General features: G+C 41.6%; 2 long non-coding RNA genes across 2 annotated transcripts in view; both read left to right on the top strand.

Moving 5' to 3' along the window:
- The window catches only part of LOC140104017 (uncharacterized), a 156,719-nt gene that overhangs the window by 115,288 nt on the left and 21,764 nt on the right, over window positions 1–19,667 (top strand). The gene's annotated exons all lie outside the window — the stretch shown is intronic.
- Window positions 9,788–10,528, top strand: LOC140105183 (uncharacterized). Its single transcript, XR_011850511.1, has 3 exons — window positions 9,788–9,857; window positions 9,951–9,979; window positions 10,366–10,528. It is a non-coding gene; the product is annotated as an uncharacterized lncRNA (long non-coding RNA).

Here is a 19,667-nt window from a genome sequence, read left to right as displayed (position 1 = left end):
CAACTTGGTGCCATAGCTAAGAACATGGATTTACCTGCATTTATTTATGAATTTGCCAAAGTTTTCTTTAGCTCTGATACCAGTGATCTTTCTCCTCATTGTCCATACTGTGGGGTGAATAAAAGAGGAGAGGATTATGGTAGTAGCAAAAACAGAATACAAGGCCAATGGCTTGAATCTTCCTTAAAACCCAAATTAGGTAAATCAAGGTGGTTGGTTACAATGATGAGGGGGTTATCACTCCTGAGAGATGATGGTGGTGGTAGTTCCCCATGGAAAACTCGGATACATTGGGGGCATTTACTAAGGGCCCGAATCACGTTTTTACGGTGGGTTACCCGAATTTTTCCATTTTGCACCGATTTTCCCTGAATTGCCCCGGGTTTTTGGCCCACGTGATCGGCGACGGCATGCACGCAACGGAAATCAGGGGGCCGAACGAAAATCCGACGGATTCGGAAAAACCGCCGCATTTAAAAAAAAAAGTGTCGCTGGATACGCACTTACCTGCACCCAGCAACGAATTGTGAACTGCCGTAGTGAATCGCGAGAAGACCCGAATCCACCGCAGAGAAAGCGCCGCTGGAACGCGAATGGACCGGGTAAGTAAATCTGCCCTATTGTCTTTTGCCTAATAGTGGTGGAGAGGCCTTTTATGTTTTGGTATGACACTGTCTGGATACCTGGAGAGTGGTTATGATGTTCCTTTTATTGGCTTTTCCTTGAAGCTGGCTGTATAGAGTCACTCTCCAGCACATTTTCTAGTGACATTCACAACACTTCTACACTATCTACAATTTAATTCCCAGCTGTGGTTGTAGATCTCTTCAGACACTAACATGAAAGTTACTACACAATGGCCCAGATACATAAATACTGATGCAATCTGCCTTACCGCAGGTTGCCCCAAAACTCTGGCCCAAAGCTCTCAAAGATAAGAAGCTGTCCTTGCCTGCATCTGTTGCCTGAGCTATAGCTACATTTACTGCCCATCCTTTGCTCCCTGATTCTGTACTCTAACTATTCACTTGACTATGATTTTGTCTCTGGCATACCCTGTTGGTTTGACTTAGCTTGTTAACCTTAGATTAGGTTTTCCCTTCGCGTCCCTTACATTATTCAGTGTAGGAAACATTGCTGTGAGAGAGGGAAGAGAGAATGAAAACTATTGGAGAATAACAGAGAACATAGGTTTGCTAACGTAACACAACCTGTAAGGAGCTGAGGGGAGATGTAAAAGTGGGACAATGTCTCTGGGACAAATTACATCCGTCAACCATTTTAATGATTATTCACATAATTTTCACCTAGCTTTTTATGCTAGATATCAAGTTGCAGCGTGTAATTAAATCCATGCTAAGGAATGCTACTTATGTAGAAACCTAGTTAACTAGCTAGATAGTAAAGTTAATATATGCAGTAATAATGCCTGCCTTTGTACACATATTTTTTATTGTCTGCTTTACATTGCCATTACTCAAACTTTGACCTCTTTTTTCTACAGCAGATCCTCAGCTGACTTTCAGGTCTTCTTCTAAAAGCAATTTAGTGTGACCTCTGTCCTGTTTCCACACACAACAGCAAATCCACAGAATCCATAAAACAGATTTTATACCTATGATCTATTTAAGCCAGAGAATAACAATTAGTTATTTAGGTATTTATTAAATGTTATTATTAAATATATTATATTAATATTAGTAGTCCTTCAAAAGTCCATTAGACTGTACAGCAATCCACTCCAAATATTTAGCAGAGACCTAGCCACATGGAAAAAACTTCAGTGGTCCTCACCCTTTCTCAAGCATGCAAATAGACTTGCAGACAGACTTAAGTGTACACCTAATTCTGAGTCTTAAAGGAAATGTACCTAGTCTTAAAGGGAAAGTACCTAAGAAACCTGCAAGAAACCATTCTAAACAGGCACAACACTCCCAGCGTTCGACAGCGTTCGAAACTGTGGACCACCAGCTTCTCCTCAGGATGCTTCCCTCCATTGGCCTAAAGGACAATGCATTCTCTTGGTTTTCTTCCTATCCTGTCGGGGTTCCTCAGGGCTCAGTCCTAGGTCCTCAGACCATCAGCAGATTTGGTTTCCAATATCATTTCTATGCTGATGATACCCAGCTATATACTTCTTCATGTAACATCACCCCTGCCTTAATCCAGAACACTAATGAATGTCTCCCAGCTGTCTTAAACATCATGTACTCTCTCTTCTTGAAATTTAATCTTTCTAAGACTGAACTTCTTGTCTTTTCACCATCTACTAACCAACCCAACCATAATGTATCCAACACGATCTGTGGGATCACTATAGCACCGAGGCAGCAGGCCCACTGACTTGGGGTTTTGCTGGACTCTGTCCTCTCCTTTTCACCATATATTCCCTCTTTTGCTCGCTATTGCCGCATGCATCTCAGGAACATCTCCAGAATCTGATAATTTCTGACAACTGAAACCTCTAAAATGCTTATGGTTGAACTGATTCACTCTTAACTAGACTACTGTAACTTCCTATTAATTGGTCTTCCATTCACTAAACTCTCTCCTCTACAATCTAATCCAGTTTGTGCCTATCACTGCACTGGCTGCCTGTCTCCTTCCGTATTGAATTTAAATAATAACCCTCAACCACAAAACTCTGAATAATGCTGCATCTCCCTATCTGTCTTCTCTTATCTCAGTCTATTGTCCAACCCATGCTCTTCAATTTGCCATTGATATTAGATTAATCGCTACTTTAATTTGAACCTCCCATGCACGTCTCCAGGACTTCTCCCGAGTTGCACCAATTCTCTGGAATGCCCTTCCCTGGACTCTCAGACTAATACCCACCCACCAAAGTTTCAAACATGCTCTTAAAACCCATCTCTTTAGGCAAACCCTCGCTAACTACATGAAATGTTACCTCTCTCTTTACTAATCCATCCTATGTCTTTCTCCTGTCTGTTATCAGGCAAAGACCAAATATATACCAATTTCCAAGCTTCTCTGCAGTCACTTTCACCTTGGACCTTGTAAATAAGATGGCAGCTGATGGCTGTTTCAAGCAGCAGAATTTTTATTTATTAAATTATTTATTAAACTATTTTATATTGTTCCCTTATAAAGAATGGATGGACCATTATACAATCTCTTTTACCTCTTGTGTCAATTCCTTCATCCTCATAGACTGTAAGCTCTTGTGAGCAGGGCAAAAGGTGAGGATATCCCAGGATAAGAGACATGGCTTAATAAGAGGAAAGGAGAGGACCTTTCACAGTGTCCCAGTGACAGACCTTCAGGGTGGGTCACATGGTCAGATGATTACAGTCTTAGCAAAAGGGATTTGTTTAGCCAAGGGGGCAGAGGCATGTGAGAGAAGTGCTGTTTGAGGGGCACCCAGGGTTTACTATTCTACCACCCTCACATGACGATCTGATTTATAAAAAGATCTGATATCAGGAAGGGCAAGGCTACCTCTGTCTTTGGGTCTATATATAACCTTCTTTTTCAATCTTGCTGGTTTACCTATCAAATGAACGAGTGTTTTACTTCTAGTATGACATGGAAAAAAGTTGATGGGAGAGAAATGCGTAGTGCCTGAAAAGTATATGTGGAAGGACAATTATTTTGAAGATTGTGCAATGACCTAGTCATGTGAAAGCACCTTTACCACAGGAGTCACAGTCCGTTTTAATTGCCTTGAGGAGAGGTGGAAAATTCAGCCAGTATAGTCTTTAGGATCAGTAGAAATGTTTGTGACCAGGTATGAAAGGGCTTCAGAGGACCACAGGAAAGAGAAGGAGCTGGCTAAACAATCCTTCTCGGCTGGAGACAATGTTACTGCTAAAGTTTTAGAGATTTAGAGAAGTTAGAAATCGCAAATAAATCAGAAATATTGTGGTCCGGTCTGATGAGGCATAGGAGTTGCTTGAGGGTAGACAAAAATAAGGGGTGATAGGGGACAACCCTGACATGTGCTGTTACGGGCCAGGAAGTCATTAGAGAGGATTCCATTGACTCGTACCATGGTAGTAAACGGACAGCATCCACTGCATCATATTGCACTTCAGGCCTATATCGTGCAGTGTTTCAGTTAAATGATCCTGTTAACCCTGTCAAATGCCTTTTCAACATCTGTGAAAAACAATGCTAAAGCTTTGGAATTTACACAAGTATAGTGAATTAGGTTGATGGCCCTTATAGTGTTGTCTCTGGCCATGCGGCCATAGATAAAATCCACTTGGTTGGATGGATGATTATAATAACTAAAGGCATGAGACGGGTAGAGAGAAGAATCATGGGTTTTGGCAACACTGTGATGTTGGCTCAAAGAGTGTCCGCAGGAAGAGGAGAGCCAGAGCTTAGTGAGTTTAAGGCAGTCAGCATGTAGGAGGACAGGTCTGCTTTTAGACATTTGTAGTAAATTAGGGAAAACCCATCAGGTCTGGGAGCTTTCCCATTCGAGGAGTTTTTATTCACAGTTAGGTCTTCAGCTGTTAATGGGGATTTCAGGGAAACAAGGTATTTTCCGGTAGAGAAGGAAGCCCTGAGCTTGAAATATAATCCTGGGCTGAATTAGAGCCGTCCACTGAGTACAGTGGTATCCTCAGGTGATTTAATTTCAGGAAGGGGTCATTATTGAGAGGACATAGGTTACTGATCTCTGAGCCCACAGGGCTATTGCGAGGCCCCTGCATTTCTACAGTGTGTTTTCAGCTTTTTCCAAGAGCAAGGACTTGGGTTCATCACGGTATTGTGTTAGCTGGGTACTCAGATCATTGAGTGAGTTGAGAGTGTGTTCAGTGGACACGGAGCACTTAGTGATAACATCCACTTCCTGCCTCAATGCTTTAAGGGCCTCTTGATGTGAATGCTCCAAATGGGCTACTACAGAGTCCCCTTTAGTAGAAAGGGCCTGGATGAGACCCTTTAAGAAATGCAAGTCATCAGAAAGGATTGTTTGCCCAGTATGTGGGGAGGCACTTGAGAAGTAGGGGGAGCTGCTAGATAGGGCAGCATGGCTCTGGCCACTGGTAGTTGTGACGCCATCAGGGGTACTCTCATGTGGCAGGCACTCATCTGCATGCTTTAGCCCTCCAGGGGTGCTGCTGGAGCCAGAGGTATTCAATGTCACCTGTGGAGAAAGGAACGGGGAAGCTCTGTGCATCGTCCATGCGCCGGAGCTGAGTTCAGAGAGCCAGAGTCAGCCTGCAGCACACTCGAGGAGGAGAGGCAGGCTACCTTCTGCTGCTGCCGCTTGGCAGGGCGCTGTAGTGCCATGTTTTCTGAAGCTGCCATTGTCAGCCCAGTGGAGGGGGGAGTCTCCCAATACCTGCAGAGCAGGTGGAAGCCAGGATCAGAGAACAGGAGGAGTTACTGGGACTGGCTACCCTTTCTGGTTGGCATGGAGGCACAGAGGGAACAAGCAGGGAGCCAGAGGTAAGGTCGTATCAGTTTGGAGCTCAAACAAAGAGCTTCCTCGTGGCACCATAGTCAAGCCACGCCCCTGTTCTGTATTTCTATACAGAACCTAGTTCTGTATTTCTATACAGAACCACAACCAATGGCAATACAGAAATATAGCACTAAAACGAGGTTCCATTCAAAAATACAGCAGTATATCCAGTAGATAGCAGTAGTTCTGTACAAAGATACAGCCCCAGAAACAAGCTCCCTACAAAAATACAGCCCAAGATCCAAGCTCCGTACATAAATACAGCACCTCGAACCAAGCTCCATACTGAAATAAAGCACCTAGAACCAAGTGCAACACCCCTGCCAATGTATGGGCAAGGTGGTAGTTGCGAATAGTGCCCTCTCCATGTCAGGTTCCATTATCTTCACCCAGAAGATAATGCTAGGAGAATATTGTGTAATTGCAGCTGTAGATTCTGCCTGGAAAGGCAACAGTTAAGTTGGTATAAGTAATTATCCAATTATTTGGCTGTATTGTTAGCAGGAGTGTGATTGGAGAGGTGCTACCACCTGACCCGAGGGAGTATAAAACCCCTGTGCAATCTACTATCAGGCTGCTGCATTATTCCTGCGGACCACTCTCATAACAACATCCATTTTAGGCCCAACTGCAGCAGCAAGAAGAGGATGCAGGAGAACAAATAGAAATTTAGGTGAGTACAGTAAAAAGAAATTTCAAGCCACAGAAGGTGTAAAATGTATGGGGGGCCTATTGTGTTTAATGAGGGATGCATTCCAATTGAGAGGGCATGTTCTATTTATTTCATGAAGGGGGTCACTCTCGTTGTGTGTAATGCATGGGGTGGCTCAGTGTGTATATTTCACAAGGGGGCCTAGTTTGGAAAATGCAAAGGGATAACATAGTGAGCCACATTTAGTAAGGACCTTGTGCCAGTTTTCTGTCTTACTTTGCACATTCTTTTATGTGCAAACTGCTTGCACAGGTATATAAGAAGTGCCTGCGCCATATATGTGTGCCATGCAACTGATTTGTATCATGGTTGCACGTGACACAAATTTCTGGACATAGAGTGGCGTTTCCGGTGCACAGTTGGACAGCGCGCCACATTTATCATGCAGAGTCTGACAAGTATGTTGCACGCCCCATGTTAAAGGTGCAGATTCATGCAGAATGGGTGCCAGAAATCCTGAATCTAGTGCTCTCTGCAAACTGCACATAGTACACACTGCTCTGTTCTTAGTAAAGGTGCCCCAGTATATAAAATGTTTGGGGGGCAGTATACAGAAATAAATCAATTTAAAGGGAACCAGTCAACAGGGATATGCCCAGTAAACCAGTGACTTGTGCATCACGTTATCCTCTTTCCTCATATCCAAGTTCAGTTGCAAAAAACTAACTTTTACTCTGTGTGTTAAAGAGCACAAGAAGGTGGGAGCTGAACATCAAAGTCAGGGTCAGCACCACCATCCATTGTAATTGACTTTTCTACTTTCAAACTGCCTAGTTTGTCTGATGTGTTGCGCATGGGTTGTGTACACTGGATTCCTGCACATGGACGGTGCACACTCTGCAATCAGAATGTATGACACACAATGGAACTCAGCACACATCACATGCCTGAAACATCAGGATATCCGGACAGAATTAATCATTACAAAAATGCAGGGCAGTTTGAAGGTAGAGACGTCAATGACAATAGAGGATTAAAAGTAAATGTTTCCACGTTGGAACAACACTCGGCAAATGGTTACAGGCAGTCCCCTACTTAAGAACACTCGACTTACATACAACCCCTAGTTACAAACGGACCTCTGGATATTGGGAATTTATTGTCCTTTAGTCCTAGGCTACAATAAACAGCTATAACAGTTATCACAGATGTCTGTAATGAAGATTTAGTGTTAATATTGATTCTTATGACAACCCAACATTTTTAAAATCCAATTGTCACAGAGACCAAAAAAGTTCTGGCTGAGGGCTACAATGATAAAATATACAGTTCCGACTTACATACAAATTCAACTTAAGAACAAACCTACAGAACCTATCTGGTATGTAACCCAGGGACTGCCTGTATAAAGAAAGCTGATTACATGCTCCAGGTTACTGGGGTAGTCTTTGCTGACAATTTGGGGGGCTTTATATGATAGAATCAAAAAATGTGAGGAAACTATGTGTAAATTAATAAATAGGAGTATAAGTCAAGAGAGACGAAGAAAACGCGGCACTCAAATAAGAGAATATTCTTTTTATTCAAAAGGATGCATGGGGCAGGGAGGTGCTGTAAATCCGGCAACGGGCCGTTTCACGCACTCTTGCGCTTCGTCTGGCCGTACGGGAGACGTGGGCGGATGTGGGCGTATATATACACCCCCCGCTGACGTCACCCGTCATGGAGTGTCATGTGATAAGGGAAAACAAGGGGGTGTGTGTGTTCGTAGTGGGCATCACGTGATCCGGTCATGTGACCGCAGTCGGGTAGAATAACAAATACATATTAAATTGCAAAAACATATTAAAATCACTCCACATGAACGATGTGATACTAAAAAAATTGATGAGTGCTACTATTGCATATTGTTATCAACTCAACCATGAATCATAAAAATACTGCCATATTGTTCTTATCATTAAGGCCAATTGGGCCTTCTGCTTCTGTCTTTAGAATCCATCTCGCCTCACATCTCAACAGTTCTCTATGTCTGTCTCCCCCATTAGTATTAGTCAAAACCCGTTCGATGCCTGCAAAAGAAAGCACATCCGGATTATCTGCATACGCTGTTCTTATATGTTGTATGAGTCTTGAGGAGCCTTTCCCTGTATTTATAGAACGATGGTGTTCCCTAAATCTAATATAGAGGGATCAAATAGTTTTTCCTATATAGAAACGTTTTCAGGGACAGAAGATAACATAAACTACATAGTCCGTTTTACAACTGATAAATTGTTTCACTGACATTGTGGTACCCCCAATCTGGAGGGTATTAGTCATAAGGTGGAATTTACAAAAGTTGCAATTATGACATTGAAAATTGCCTTTCGGGGTTTCTCTGCCATGTAGTCGTGTTTTCTCCAATTCTACTTTTAACCTACAAATTCTTCATAGTTGGATTTCGTCTAAAGGTTACTATAGGTGCATTCCTAGTTACCTTTTCTAAGTCTGGATCTCTCTCTTTAAAATATTCCAATTTTTCCGTATTACTTTTTTGATGTTTTCCTCATTTGGTCCAAAATCAAAAGTGAATGTGAATCTGTCTTTTTTCATCTCTCCCTTCGTTTTTCGTTCCCCATACAGCAGTTGCCTCCTATCTAATTGCAGAGCTTTCTCATATGCTGACCCAATAATTTCGTCAGGATACCCTCTAACTCTGAGTCTATCCCTCAATTCAAGTGCTTGTCTCTGAAAGGAGTCATCAGTGTCATTAATGCGTCTCAATCAGACAAATTGTCCGTATTCTGAGACTTTTCCGATACAGTCCTTTGTCAATTGTTCCTCAGACCATGTCATTTACCTACTAGTATGCCCCTGCTCTCTCCAATATGTCGGTCGTACAACTCAACCCTTCAGGGAGAGAATCAATGCACACCGCAGCAAGACTAAAGCAGGCTATTTACTACATAGCGTTTCCAGGCACTTTAAGTTCCATCATAATAAGGATCTCTCCCTAGCCAGAGTCAGCATAATAGAACAGATTCTGAAAAATCATCCTAATAGATCTGAGAGGCTGATCAAAAGGGAAAACTTTTGGATATTTAAATTGAACACTATGAGCCCATTTGACCTAAATGAATCAATAGAAAAGATATAATAAATTACAAAAATTATTCACTATACACCCATCCACCTGTGTATATATTTATTTAGACTCTTATAAACATATTCCCATAAGTCCACCTTCCCCAGTGCCCAACACATACGCTATTAATGATATCAGTACCATTCTACATCACCATCTCCCTATCCAAGTTTACCTTTATCTACATAGTCCCACTATTTTTAACATGTTCTAGTAAGACTTACATTTAATCCATTCCTTCTCCTTCCCCTTTTTCTCTCTCCCCACCTGCCGACTTAATTACCAACACTCCAATACATCTTCCTAGTCTCCCATCATCTTGACCCAGCAGCAACAATCTCCGCAATCCACGCATGCGCAGACCGCTGTGAGGACTCTCACGAAATGCGCATGCGCGCCTTTCCCCCACCACTATATATACCTCCGCCCGCCACCGGCTGCGATCATTCTCTCAGCTGCTGCCAGCCGGGACAGACAGGATACCGAGTAAGTCGCTCTCCACGCTCTCTACCAACGCTATGCTCTCTTCCATACTATCCACTAAGCATATTTATCCATTACCTTCAGCTTTACAGGTACCTTTTAACATTGGTCACCCCACGCTCAGTATTCCTTTCTACCCTCCAGCACAAGAGGTTAGTCATTTAACATAATAATTTACTCACCTCACTAATTGTTTCCATAACGTCCCCTTAACATATGTCACCCTTCCTCTCTTCCCCTACCAGCAATCAACCCAATCTCAGAGTACAGAGAGGTCAGTTCTATTTATATATACACTTTATTTATATATACACTTTATTGGTGTATATATATATATTTTATACTATGTCTACATATTTTTAAAAATTTTTTAAAACTTCTTCCTCAAAACTTTTATACCAATTGGTATAAGCTCCTTGTATTAATTGTATTGATTGATTAATCTTGAGTGTCTATGTATGAATTATGAATCTCTTTATTTCTTTATTCCTTTGTTTTAACTACACCTATCTGTTACTGGTCTATACTTATTACTGATGTGATTTAGACTTTATCTTTTGTTTTAGTATTTATTACCAATACTCCTACATAGTCACATGTATTAATATCATCATTACAGTAACGACTCTAGTTATGATTCATCATCTTTACATGTTACAGAATTATCGGGACCTGAAGAAGGGGCCAATCCCGCCCCGAAACGCGTTGTCCATTTTTACCATTTTTACCATTTATGCCTTTTATTGTTACTTTGTACTCAAAATCTATGATGTATTAAATGTTGTTCATTGAAAATTTACATCTGTTTGTAGATCAATTGCTATTTATCTGCACCACTAAGATCCACACTAAAGTGCTACACGACGAGCAGCGCGACCAATGTACTGGTTTTAAAATCCAATAACTCTCCTATGTACATCAGGTTCTATCACCTGACAACCAGAGGACGCAGCAGCTTTTCCATTACACCCCGTTCTGTTACATATCTTTTCTACATACACCAACAGTCACACCCTCTGTATCCCTACCACCACCCGAGATACAGCCCCATATATATGGAGCGCGGTATCACCCTCTAAAAAAATTGTCCGTATGGTATGGCTTTCTTGACGTGATCTGGATGTGCGCTATCAAAATGCAACAGGGCGTTTGTGGCTGTGGGTTTTCGGTATCCGCTAACCTGGATATGATCCAAAGAAATGTCCACCTGGATGTCCAAAAATTCAAGGTGTCTAAGGTGCCGAAATTGCTCGTGAATCTCATGTTCATCTTGTTACCCTCATTTAGAAATTTCACAAAGTCATGGAAATCAGACTCGGATCCGGACCAGGCCATGAACACATCGTCGATGTACCTTATATATGTATGTATATACTTTATATATGGGTTGGTGGTGTTGAGAATTAATCTGCTTTCAAAAACCACCAAAAATATATTTGCAAAGGTACATGCGACCGGTGTGCCCATGGCCGTGCCCTTAATCTGGTTAAATCATTGATTATTGAATAAAAATGAATTATGGGTCAAGATGAACATGAGAACTTCATGAACAAACCCGATAAAGGCCCCGCTTTTACCTACTTTTTGTAGAACCAGACATATGGCTTCAACTCCCTCCTGATGTGGAATACGCGTGTAAAGACTCTCGACGTCAATAGATGTAAGTTTGAGGTCTTCCCGCCAGGGGATATTCTCTACAGCCCGCAAAAAACAGTCTGTATCCTTAAGATATGAAGGTATGTGTGTAAGGATGGGTCTTAATAGCCAATCTAAATATTGTGAAAGAGACTCGGTCACCGAGCCGATCCCGGCCACTATGGGGCGGCCCGGGGGTCGGCTCGGTGACTTGTGGATCTTGGGGAGAAAATACCATGAGGGTTTTTTTGGAAATTTTGGAAGGAGTTTTTCAGCTGTCTTGGCTGATAATATTTTGTTTTCTACCGCCCTTCTCAAGATGGTATGTAATTGTGAAATATATTTTGTTGTAGGATCTCCTTTCAAACGTATATATGTCGTGGTGTCGTTCAATTGTCTCTCAGCCTCTGTTATATAATAATCTCTCTGCATGATCACAATATTACCCCCCTTGTCGGCCGGCTTAATTACTATTGATTTCTCCTTTTTGAGTTTTTGTAAGGCTTTCCATTCTTCACTGGTTAAATTAGGATTCCGATTAGGGTAAATCAGAGCCTTAACTTCTCTACAAACTTGTTCATAAAATATATCGATAGATGAGCCGGCCGGCAAGGGGGGACAAAACGTGGATCGATTTCCACCTCTGAAATCAGTCGTGATTATGTCTTTGGAGGCTGATGCATCTAGTTCAACGCCATCATTCTCCCTCAGTAATTGTTCTAATACGTCTAAACAAGTAAGGTCAATCATCTCAGGAGGGGTGTCAATTTGAAAACCCAGTGGGCCTATGCATGGTGTTTCACCTTCTAACCTTTTTACATTTTGATTATCCCTAGAGGCAGTAGTATTGTCAAACAATTTTCTTAGTGCTATATTTCTGATGGATTTATACAAATCAATTTGGAACTGCACAAAATCAAAGTCTCTAGGGAAACTGAAATTAAGGCCTTTTGATAAGGCCGACAAACATGCATTGTCCAGAGTTACTGGAGACAAGTTGATTACGTTGGATCCTGATGGTTCTTGCGGAGAGGGAATCGCTGAGTTTATCGCCAGGAAACTTTCTTTCTTTTCTGGCTCAATCTCCATTTTCCTCTTCCTTTTCCGGCACCTTCCCCTTCGGACTCTACGTCTTGATTCGTTCCCCATAAAGGGACATTTGTTACTGTGGAAATAGGTTCTTCTCTATTGGCAGCTATTGCAGAGCCTCGGTCTTCAGAGCTGCTGGAGTCAGACTCTGTTGTCCAAAAAATCTGTTGTTCGGCGTTTATTAAATTTATTACGTTTTAATGGTTTCCTAGATCACCAGGTAAACACACAGCCAGACTCAAAGTCGCTTTTATCTCGCATAAACGTGTCACGTTTCTTCTCCTTAATTTCTGCTTGTAAGGGGATTAATCTTTTTTCTAACTTTTTATGAAACATCTCATTTTGTTTATCGGTTAGGCGGGTTCTCAGCTCTGTCTTGGCTCTGCATAACTCTAACGTGACATGTTCGTATTCTTCCTCATTTTTACTTAAAACTAATCTCATTAGTTCCAGTGAGCAGGTTAGTTGAATGGCATTCCATTTTGCAATAAAAGTTGGTTCCTCTTGGTATTGGGATGCTTCTTAATACGGGCGTAGACCTCTGGGGGCCCGATCATGTTCGCTGTATGTTTTTAATGATTTAATGGTCCAGAACAGGCGTACCTCTTTTTTGGCTAGTTGTGAGATTTTCTGTTCCAATGCTGTAGTACTGAGAACTTGCAACTCATCGATCCACGCTTTGTCCCCCCTTGCCGGCCGGCTCATCTATCAATATATTTTATGAACAAGTTTGTAGAGAAGTTAAGGCTCTGATTTACCCTAATCGGAATCCTAATTTAACGAGTGAAAAATGGAAAGCCTTACAAAAACTCAAAAAGGAGAAATCGATAGTAATTAAGCCGTCCGACAAGGGGGGTAATATTGTGATCATGCAGAGAGATTATTATATAACAGAGGCTGAGAGACAATTGAACGACACCACGACATATATACGTTTGAAAGGAGATCCTACAACAAAATATATCTCACAATTACATACCATCTTGAGAAGGGTGGTAGAAAACAAAATATTATCAGCCAAGACAGCTGAAAAACTCCTTCCAAAATTTCCAAAAAAACCCTCATGGTATTTTCTCCCCAAGATCCACAAGTCACCGAGCCGACCCCCGGGCCGCCCCATAGTGGCCGGGATCGGCTCGGTGACCGAGTCTCTTTCACAATATTTAGATTGGCTATTAAGACCCATCCTTACACACATACCTTCATATCTGAAGGATACAGACTGTTTTTTGCGGGCTGTAGAGAATATCCCCTGGCGGGAAGACCTCAAACTTACATCTATTGACGTCGAGAGTCTTTACACGCGTATTCCACATCAGGAGGGAGTTGAAGCCATATGTCTGGTTCTACAAAAAGTAGGCAAAAGCGGGGCCTTTATCGGGTTTGTTCATGAAGTTCTCATGTTCATCTTGACCCATAATTCATTTTTATTCAATAATCAATGATTTAACCAGATTACGGGCACGGCCATGGGCACACCGGTCGCATGTACCTTTGCAAATATATTTTTGGTGGTTTTTGAAAGCAGATTTATTCTCAACACCACCAACCCATATATAAAGTATATACATACATATTTAAGGTACATCGACGATGTGTTCATGGCCTGGTCCGGATCTGAGTCTGATTTCCATGACTTTGTGAAATTTCTAAATGAGGGTAACAAGATGAACATGAGATTCACGAGCAATTTCGGCAATAGACACCTTGAATTTTTGGACATCCAGGTGGACATTTCTTTGGATCATATCCAGGTTAGCGGCTACCGAAAACCCACAGCCACAAACGCCCTGTTGCATTTTGATAGCGCACATCCAGATCACGTCAAGAAAGCCGTACCATACGGACAATTTGTCCGATTGAGACGCATTAACGACACTGATGACTCCTTTCAGAGACAAGCACTTGAATTGAGGGATAGACTCAGAGTTAGAGGGTATCCTGACGAAATTATTGGGTCAGCATATGAGAAAGCTCTGCAATTAGACAGGAGGCAACTGCTGTATGGGGAACGAAAAACGAAGGGAGAGATGAAAAAAGACAGATTCACATTCACTTTTGATTTTGGACCAAATGAGGAAAACATCAAAAAAGTAATACAGAAAAATTGGAGTATTTTAGAGAGAGATCCAGACTTAGAAAAGGTAACTAGGAATGCACCTATAGTAACCTTTAGACAAAATCCAACTATGAAGAATTTGTTGGTTAAAAGTAGATTTGGAGAAAACACGACTACATGGTTAGACAGAGAAACCCCGAAAGGCAATTTTCAATGTCATAATTGCAACTTTTGTAAATTCCACCTTATGACTAATACCCTCCAGATTGGGGGCACCACAATGTCAGTGAAACAATTTATCAGTTGTAAAACGGACTATGTAGTTTATGTTATCTTCTGTCCCTGAAAACGTTTCTATATAGGAAAAACTATTTGATCCCTCTATATTAGATTTAGGGAACGCCATCGTTCTATACATACAGGGAAAGGCTCCTCAAGACTCATACAACATATAAGAACAGCGCATGAAGGTAATCCGGATGTGCTTTCTTTTGCAGTCATCGAACGGGTTTTGACTAATACTAATGGGGGAGACAGACATAGAGAACTGTTGAGATGTGAGGCGAGATGGATTCTAAAGACAGAAGCAGAAGGCCCAATTGGCCTTAATGATAAGAACGATATGGCAGTATTTTTCTGATTCATGGTTGAGTTGATAACAGTATGCAATAGTAGCACTCATCAATTTTTTTAGTATCACATCGTTCATGTAGAATGATTTTAATATGTTTTTGCAATGTGATGTAATGTCATAATGTATTTGTTATTCTACCTTCGTAGTTGCGGCGATCACGTGGGTCCGGAACAACTGCGCATCCGACTGCGGTCACATGACCGGATCACGTGACGCCCACTACGAACACACACACTCCCTTGTTTTCCCTTATCACATGACACTCCATGACGGGTGACGTTGTTAGGGAAATATCCCCATATCTCTCGATGTGATGTGTTTCCAATTAATGTATAGTACGAGCTGCTCGGTGAATCACTCAGACCTTCACATGTTTGAGAGAATTCCAATTTACTTAGGTTGCAGACAGTTTTTATAGGTTCTTGAGACAAAGGAACCTACTGACCATACCCACATTCCAATAGCCTTTCCAGGATGTAACTGAAAGATGATCTGTGTACGTGGGGGGATGGTGGGATACTTGAGTATAGTAAAACACGTGGTATGTGAACACAATAGAAAATGGATTCTATACCCTCACAATTCCTCCCTTTTGTGAATAATTTCAGGTACTGCTCAGGTGGTACATTGACATGTGCTAATCACACATCCAGGACTTATCTGACCTCTTCACCTGCTTCCCTCCTGAGCATCCTGAACATAACATCACAACACAATTCATGTAAATCCATTGTGAAGGGCAGAATCTCTACATCCTATTGGTGTATATCCTTATACATGTCACCCTACCAACCCCTGAGTACTACTAGACATAGTACAGCGCACACACTGTCACAGCTTTCTTTTGCATAGCCCATGAAAGACATTATGTTATGATCACAATCTTTCTTAGTGATGCTGCAAGTGGTAAGAGTAGCAATGTCCATAGAAGCATCAAGATACACAGCTTCATGTTCTGTAGTCTCTGGGTCCTGCGCCCTTCTTCAGCTGTCGCAGTCTCGTTGTAGGTACTTGGGATGACTCTTCAAAAGACTCTCAGGTGTCACACCAGGACCATCTCATCACCTGGGTGCAGGTCCTCTGCTTTAGCTACTTTAGGTTCTGGAACTGAAACAGATACTTGGTTATGCACCTAAGAAAAAATGTATCTGCAGGTTTTGGACATCCCACCAATTCTCTATGACACCTCTGGACAACCTTAGGGAAGTATATGTTCATCCATGGGGCAATTCTAAAAACAACCTCAGTAGGTGAAAAGCCTTTTTATTCCCTAGAGCTCTCGTCAACTATATTACTACCCCAACAGAGATTTTTACTTTATTCCTCGTTATAGTCTCTAGAATAAGTGGACTAACATATTCCTCGATCCCTGGATGTAGTCTTTACAATTGCTTTAGTTACAGGATAGGGTTCAGATTACCCAGAAAAGAGGTCCACACACACAAGCACATGTTCATAGCTATTTACCTTTGGTAGCTGTACTTAGCCAATCTGCAACCTCTGGAAGGGGTAAAGCGGCTTCGGAGTGTATATATGAGGGTTTTCACTACTCTCCCTACATTGTACTAAGCATATAAATATATGCATACTTGTGTAAATGGACAGTAGCAAAAGGGAATCTAAGTGATACTCAATACTTATCCACCACGGAGCATATAGAGTCTTAGACTGGTGTTTCACCCTGTGGGTGCAGTGAACCATCATAAGGTAAAGGGCCCTTGGCAGACATTGCTTGTCACCTTTTTGTCATAGTCCACCCTCCATCCATTGGGTCCCAGTTTTACTCCAGTCTTGCTTCCTCACCTGTGAAGCCGGTTTCTATATAGACAGGAGTATAGATAAACCTACTGGGCCAGCGAGGGTCATGGACTGTACTGATCTAGGCTCCTTTCCCCTAAGCTTTCTAGTAACCAGTATGGTCACTTCATGTGTTAGAACTTTATAGGTTTACCTTCTAGTATGGACCTTTATTGTAACACCAAGGCCTCTATCAGCTATTTCAAAGTCTCATAGTTGTTGATAAACGTACTATATGAGGTTAGAAATCATAAGGAATCCCAAAAGACTCACATTCTTACCCTCTGCCACTTTACACCCCTCCATCAGTGCCCTCACCTCCGCCTCCTGTTCAGACAGGTAGGTTAGGAGTGGTTCTGCTTTTGTTACCTCATGTTGTGTGACCACTGCACATCTGATGTAGAATTAACCTCATTCCTGGTTTCTAAAGCCATCTACAAAAAACTTAAAATGCAGATGAATGATATATTCAGTTTTGACATATTAAAAGGTAACTGGTTCATTAATCATTAAGTTAATAGAAAATTTTAAATACAACCCGTCTACCTCATGTCTCCCCCCTTTGAATCTAGCAAAAGTAGTGGAGCTGGATTCAATGTAATACATCATAAAGAGGGCACATTGTAACCAAGGTTTCTAGTCATGAAGAGGTGAAATAGTAACAGGATAGTCCAAAACTACTACAGAAGCTTTTTATACGTAGGCAGCAGTAGGATACAAAACCAAGAAGGGTCCAGGTTGTCATGTTACACACGATCAGCAGAGCTTCCGGTCTGTTTCCTGTCCTCTGAGGTGCTTGGCTTAAACTTAAATGAGAACAATAGAAAGTGAACAATATACTCCAGAAAAAAACACAGTTTTCAGACCAATGCCGATGTATCAATGCTGTATTATTTTAAAACTATACAGTCATCCTGGGGGCACATACTGGGCAGAAGCATCACTAGAGTCAATGACGTAGGAGGCTTCTAGGAGTGTTATAACTTCTGCCTAAAAAGCTCCTAATAATAATCTCAGTCATAGCTGCTGAATAGGACTAATAGTGTGGGATCATAGGGAGGTTGTACTCCTGGTTAAAACATTAAAATTACAGAGGTTGCACCGAATCAAACCCAAAATCTGCTTAGGGCCATGAGGGTTATCAGTCCTCAGTAATGAACACACATTCTCATTGTTCCTTTCTTCTCTTAACATTCCAACACTTGTCCCCCCCCCCTCTCCTGTGTTCACTGAGACAAGGGGGGAGGCAGCCCCCTCCTTCTCCCTGTGGTGTCTGTAGTACTACGTGTCCCAGCATACCAGGATAACAAAGAAAGAATCTAACACACCATTGTAACATCTAAGTTCACTGTATCATCCTACACAAATTGCAAAAACTTTTGACCACACCCTTCAAACTTTAGGTGTATTATAAAGTTTTACACTACATTTCTGATTTTATTAAACATAAATCACAAGGTGTCTCAGGTCCAAGCCTGCAATGAACAATTTCCACAATTGTGTGCTGTGCTTTCCTCACATCTGGTAACTCTGATGAAATACCATTAGCACTACACATCATATAGACAAAACACATATTTATATATTTGCCATTATCTGCAGGACTGTATAAAGTAATAAACTCATAGAACATCTACAGTATCTGGCAAGGGTCAGCTCAGGGAACCCAATTGGGACTGCACAACCGTCCATGAGCTCTCCACACAGAAGACCAAAATCCGTAACAAATATGTTACTACCCGGGTTTTTGGACTTTGAAGTTCTGAGACGTAACTCTTAGATAAGCAGGCACAGGCTCCCACATTTATTCCCTGGGTACTATATCTTAGTTGTCCTCTATAGTTACAGCAATAGCCAAATATAGCTAAATACAGCTGAGCGAACTGTGGGTGCAAATCCAAAGATCTTTAGGCAATGATTTATTCTCCATATCACTGGTCTGGTATCAAAGTGAGATGCCCCCTACAGGAGAAACATAGTCTTGACCGGATATATTCCAGTGTGGGGGTTGGGTCTAGGTCCCACATTGCATGCACATGTCTCCCGCCAGTCTGTTTCTTTGTTTCCATACATCAATTCATCCACCATTTTAGGGTGGAGGCAGAACCTTTCCTGAATGTTGTCTTTGTCTTTTGTCTGTCCAACGTTTTTGTCCGTCATCGTCATAACACTCATACAACACAAAATTTCCTATGGCTGTTTCTTTATAACCTCCTCTGGTCACTTCCTCTGTAACTTTCTTCTATCCACTTGCAATTTCCATCGTATCATTATTATGCAACCAGCCTTTGTTCTTTTAAGAACCTTTCCATTTACCAATGATATACTTGTCCTTTTCCAACATTCTCTGACATCCTTTACAGCCTCTTTTCCCTCTCTCTTTCAAGATCTGTACTACTGGTTTCCCTCTGAATTGCCTCTCACCTACCTAGCAAATTTTTCCCATAATTTTCTATATATCTCTAGTGCCAGCACACACTCGCAGTCACTCTTCCTTAGGGCAGTTTTAACCACTTTTACTTAATTTAATATTTTTTTTTCCTAAACCGTTTGCCCATCAAGAAATGACTGCAGTCCCCTTCCTTGAAGCAGCTTTGGATCCTACCACACAAAATAAATTTATAAAGTCTGACTGTCCAAACTCAGTCTCCGTTGTCTCAAGGGAATTACGATCCACCAACTGCTCTTCTAGGTGACTCCTTAGGTAGGGGCTATTCCAGGATATAATCTTTCTTAAAACCAGTACAG

The sequence above is a fragment of the Engystomops pustulosus genome, chromosome 10 (assembly GCF_040894005.1).
Source record: "Engystomops pustulosus chromosome 10, aEngPut4.maternal, whole genome shotgun sequence".
Taxonomy (NCBI): domain Eukaryota; kingdom Metazoa; phylum Chordata; class Amphibia; order Anura; family Leptodactylidae; genus Engystomops; species Engystomops pustulosus.
This window is presented reverse-complemented; position numbering and strand designations above follow the sequence as displayed.